Here is a 6,000-nt window from a genome sequence, read left to right on the forward strand (position 1 = left end):
ATAGGGACAGAAGAGTGAACACAACACTTTTTCACTTCCACGGCACTTTTAACTCTGCACATATTTTTTCCTTTGACCCTCAAAATTAGCTGGCAAAGTTAGATAGGCATTGCCTATTTTCAGCAGTACAAGGAGTTAGTACAGAGACAAAGTTAAAGATCCTTGAACCTCTTAAAGAACTGGCAGCAGAAAGTACAGAACCCATATGTCAGGTTCCTCGGGTAGGCCCTGTTCATCAGATCAGATCCCTTAAGCGTGTGGACAAGTGACCAGTCTCCAGTTGACTGTAAAGGCTGGCCTTCATCACCACCAGAGGGCTAACCTCCTACATATGTCTGTGAGTCTATGGCAAGGTAGATAGGACCCATATATAAGGAAATACTGATACTGAAAAACTTGAAAAACCTGGAAGTTGCTTCTTGGAATCCAATGTTCTTGTCCTAATGTAAAAAGAATAGATATCAATCTTGTAACTGACGCAAGACACTGACGAAAATGACAGTTCATGCACTCAGCTTTCCCAAGAATGAAATGAATCAAAAAGTACCAAGAAATCAAAATTCTAGCTAAAGCTCATGAAAAGTACTCAAAACTACTCTCTAAATGGCTTATCTTTAGCTGAGCTTATAACAGAACTTTTGAATTGCTGAAAATTTGGTAGAATCTTCTTGTGAAATTCTTCAGAGAGGATTGCCCAAACCTAGGGATAGCAGAAGTTTTTGATGACTTTTCCACTACCTATGACTCAACTTATCCCTGATTACAATAGGCTTCTGGAGAAGATAATTTATATTAGCAACTGGCTTTGAGTAAAAGGGTCTGTGAAACTATCTCTTCCTCATCATCTCCCTCCCCTAATCCAGGTTAAAAGAATAAGATGAAATTAAATTATTAAACAAAATGGATAACAAGTGGCCAAAACTTTGCAAAGGAGATTCCTAAATTGAGTGGGATACTCTGGGGTTCTTTTTAACTCTAAGATTCTATGACTTTTTAAAAATTCTAGCTGGGCACAGTGGCTCAGGCTTGTAATCCCAGCACTTTGGGAGGCCTAGGTGGGCAGATCACTTGAGGCCAGGAGTTTGAGACCAGCCTGGCCAACATGGTGAAAGCCTGTCTCTATTAAAAATGCAAAAAATTAGTCAGGCATAGTGGTGCCCTGTAATCCCAGTTACTCGGGAGGTTGAGGCAGAAGAACCATTTGAACCCAGGAGGTGGAGGTTGCAAAGATCGCACAACTGCACATCAGCCTGGGCTACAAAGTGAGACTCTGTCAAAAAAAAAAAAAAAAAAAATCTCCAGCGAATAATGCTGGAGCACATAATTTATATACACATATATATTTATACAACACACACATCGTTGAACAACATGGGTTTGAACTGTGCTGGTACACTTATACATGGGTTTCCCTCTGCCTCTGCCACCCCTGAGATAACAAGACCAACCCCTCCTCTTCCTCAGCCTACCAAATGTGAAGGCAATGAGAATGAAGACCACTGCTGATCCACTTTCATTTATTTAATAGTAAACACATTTTCTCTTCCTTATGATTTTCTTAACATTGTTTTCTCTAGCTTACATACAGTATATAATACATATAACATACAAAATATGTATTAATTGTCTATTTATATTATCGATAAGGTTTTTGGTCAACAGTGGGCTGATAGTAGTTTCAGGGGAGTTTCAACTGCACAAACCCTACGTTGTTCAAGGATCAACTGTCTGTATATTCTCTGGGCTAGGACCACATAAATAATGTCCAGAAGAGAGATCACATATTATATTAAAGCACATCTAATTCAACTTGTCTTAATTTAGGGAAAAATACATCTGTTGAATACTGCTATGTGTCTAGGACTATACAATGCAACAAATTAAAAAAATACATCCCTGCCCTCAAGGACATCATAGTATGGTCTGAAGGCAATCACATGAACAGATGTTTTTAGTACAATATACGATGTGTTGACATAGAGTGATACCCATGGTAATATGGGCCCTAACTGGATGGACCCTAACTTGTCTTATGAAGGAACAGGAAAGACTTGCAGTGGAGGTAATGCCTGAGCTGACACTTTAAGCTTGAAAAGTAATTATTTAAGTAAAGAAGATAATAAAGGATACTCTAGACAGAAGGACTAACAAGAGAAAAAGTGAGGAGGCCTGAAACACAAGGCACATTTGAATAAATTCAGGAAGCTTGGTATTCCTAAAAAGCTAAGGGCAGGGAAGCAATGGGGTAGGGCATGTATGCAGAGGTCAGAATGAAGATGGTCTTGAAATTTTAAAGCTCCTTTAAGATACAGATAAAAGAAGTCAGAACAGGGTTTAGGTCTCACCACTTTTGATACTGAGACTTCAGAAATTAGATAGTGTGAGGTAAGAAATCAAAGAAACTAAAAAGGCAAGGTGGAGGTTTTCCTAAGATCAAAAGATTTGCTTAGAGGTGATGAATGACAGGTAGAGGTGAAGGCGGAGGTAAAACATTACTGACATTTTGGCAAGTTGCTTATAGCCTCTTGGGAGATCTTTAAAGGGCGCTAGCAACATGTTTCTTTTCTTCTTTAGAAGTAATCAACGGGACATCTACAAAGGCCTAGGTCTTACCCACATGTCTGTGGACCTAAGAAATCAGGACATAAGAAAAAAGGGAAAAGAAAAGGATCAAATTTTGCAGGATATATGTAAAATACTTTTAGTGACCTTAAATTATGAGGTTAAAAATGTAATAAAAAGGAAATGGTTTTGAAATTAGATGGTTGAATACAAACTGAGAAAAGAAAATGAAGAGAAATGGCCAGGCGTAGTGGCTCACACCTGTAATCCCAGCACTTCGGGAGGCTGAGGCAGGTGAATCACTTGAAGTCAGGAGTTCGAGACCAGCCTGGCCAACATGGTGAAACTCCGTCTCTACTAAAAATGCAAAAATTAACCAGTCGTGATAGTGCAGGCCTGTAATCCCAGGTAGTCGGGAGGCTGAGGCAAGAGAATTGCTTCAACCCAGGAGGCAGAGGTTGCAGTGAGCCAAGATTGTGCCACTGCACTCCAGCCAAGGTGACAGAGAGAGAATCCATCTCAAAAACAAACAAACAAAAAGAAAATGAAGAGAAGCAAGTAATCCACAGTGTCAAATCATGGGTGATTTGAACTTGCTTATAGAAAGTAACAATAGCAAAGATGACTTGAGTTTAACAAAGGGTAGGATGTATTTAGTAAATTAGAAATAAGGAATAATACGGGGACCTTTCTTTGGTTGGAAAACTAATAGAAGCTACTATTATTAATATAATTTCACAAAAAAGCAAGAAAGGCCTTTATTAAAGCAATACAGAAAAGAATCCCTAGGGCTTTGCAGGGAAGGATGAAGGATGCCTCACTGCCTCACCTGCCCCTCCATTCTTCTCAAATCCCACCTCTTAGTGATTTAGCAAGGTCAAGGAGCAAACGGCTGTGGTGCAACCAGGGCCAGCTATATAATTTGCAGTGCCCAGAACAAAATGAAATGCAGAATCTCTTACTCAAAAAGCAGAAAATAACATGCTGTTAAAGGTACTAAAATAGTTTTTTCCTTTCTTTCACAGTCTTTCTCTTGACTTGTCATAGTTTTTATATTTGTTACTATAATTCTGTTCTAAATAAGAAAAAATAAAATTTCAAGTTATTAGCAGGATTCTTGCCCTTCATCTTTATATTGTGCAATGCCAGTCTTGAACACAAATTTAAAAGCCATTAACCCAATGTAGAATCATCAAAATCACACAATTTGTATTTTGTATTCATACATGCACATGTATTTTGCTCTGACTAGAACAGTGGAAATGCTGCAGAATACTAACTCAACTGTTCTTACTTCTCTTCCTCATATACATACATTCTACCAGCATTCTCTACCTCTGACTTACTGATGGGTAAGGAAAAACTAAAAGGAAAGTTAACTGTAGATCAACTTATCTTTCTCTCTGCTTTATGTCACAATTTCTAGCATATGTGGTTGGCTAATACACGGAAGTAACATGAGTTATGGATATGATAGAGTTCCTTGCTGTTCCTGCCTTTTAGAACTCTATTTCCTTCTGTTTGCATTCAAAGAAAGTTCTCATTCAAAGCGAGTTCTCATTCAAAAGAAAAGTGGTCTCTTGCAGTTATCAGACCACTTCTCCTCCTGCTACTTACTCAGTGGTAGACCTAACATGCTTAACATTGCTTACTTTGAGTTTTAGTGAACTCCCATGTATCGTGGGTCCACCGGAATGTTCTGCTCATGGGCCATGGTGAATACTACATGGCTCATGGGGTAATGAGGTATCACATCAATCATGCATTGTATGTGTCTTCTCTGCTCATGCACATGCTCCATTGTCCCATTTCACTAACTTACAAACCACAAGTTCAAAGATAAAATTATCAAGAATTTTAAAATGGCATAGAAAGGCATGAAGCCAGGCACCAGGTCTCCTAAGGACTGTATGACCATACAATTTGCATGTCCATGAGGCCAGCCCAAGGAGCTAAGGACAAATATTCTTAACTATTCTTTGGAGAAATTGTTTCTTCTCAATTATTTCTTATTTTGATCACAGAGCTAATTTAGAAAATGCTTTGAGATCAACAAAATCTCTAGTAGTGCAATTTATAACCCAACCTTATAGAAACTAGGCAGTAAGACTAAATAACTGTAGGCAAACACACCTGCTGAAATCATTTAACTGCCTGAACCAAAGACTTTTTATTAAATAGAGATTAAGATTGAAATAATTTGAGCTATTACAAATTTAATCTTACTCACTCAAGATCCTACAACAATGAACCATGTAGCTGGCCCATTGTCTATTTTTAGTCTTGGGAAAGGGGAAATTCAAGCTTAGAGAGCTCCCTTGTCCACCAAGAAACAAGGTGGAGCAATACAGCAGGGAATAACTTAATGCTGCCCTTGGATTCTTCAATATGAGGTATATGGCATAAGGACACTGTAGGGATTTTCATGGGAGAGCCTAGAGGTAACAAATGATTGCTTCTTTTGCCTTCTTTGAGTTGCAACACCATCATTGTTGGGAACACCACCTTGGAATGTGGTTCACTTTAAAGAAATTTCTTGGTGATAATATCAGTATCTGGTATAGCTTTCTTGTACAGGGAGTTCACTGGTATAGCTTTCCTGTACAGCATCTACAAGTTTGTACATGTTAAATTAGAATATCCTAATGAAATAGGGTTAATATTGAAGTACCCAGCAGAAGACATGCCAGACACATTTCATTACCAGAAAAAACGGGAAGGCACTCATCCAGGAACTCATAAAAGATACTGCAGAGACTGTTGATTGGCAGTTTTTAGCCTCTGCGTCTGGAGAGTTATTTATAGTCAAATCTTGATAATCAGTGCTAAAGGAGAAAAAGGAAAGAATAGATTATTGAAACCATGCATCATTCACAAACCACTTTAAACAGTTGTTTTTAACTGCCACTTTCTATCAAAATTTCAACAGGATTTATTAACAAAGAGTCAATTTACAACTTGGTGTTTCTTTTTATGTCATCTGCTGACCCTCAGGAATAAATGTCAAAGACCGGGTCAGAGCATTGTTAGGTAACCATAAACATAGGATAACAAACAAATGAACTATTACTATGAAAAAGTGACTGATTTACTTTGACCCTGCACAACCACGTCATACAACTTTAACAGCTCACAAAGAACAAAACTTGAGCACTGAGCCTAATAGCTAGAGGAATACTTATATCACTTAACATACATCTTTTAAATCTCAAGTCATATGGTTTCTAAAAATTCAAGTTCACTCAAAACTAGCAAAGAGTAATTGACTAGAAAATAATTGTTGATTCTTTCACTTTTAAAAAAATTCTCTGAGTTAGGATATGTAGCCAAAAGACCAAGTCTCAATAATTGTAGAAGTTTCTGAAAGATCTGTTTTATTAAGTCGGTCTGTTAGAAACAGCATCATTCAATGGACCATTTGTTTTTGGACCTTATTTG

Source organism: Macaca nemestrina, chromosome 5 (genome assembly GCF_043159975.1).
Source record: "Macaca nemestrina isolate mMacNem1 chromosome 5, mMacNem.hap1, whole genome shotgun sequence".
NCBI classification, from domain to species: domain Eukaryota; kingdom Metazoa; phylum Chordata; class Mammalia; order Primates; family Cercopithecidae; genus Macaca; species Macaca nemestrina.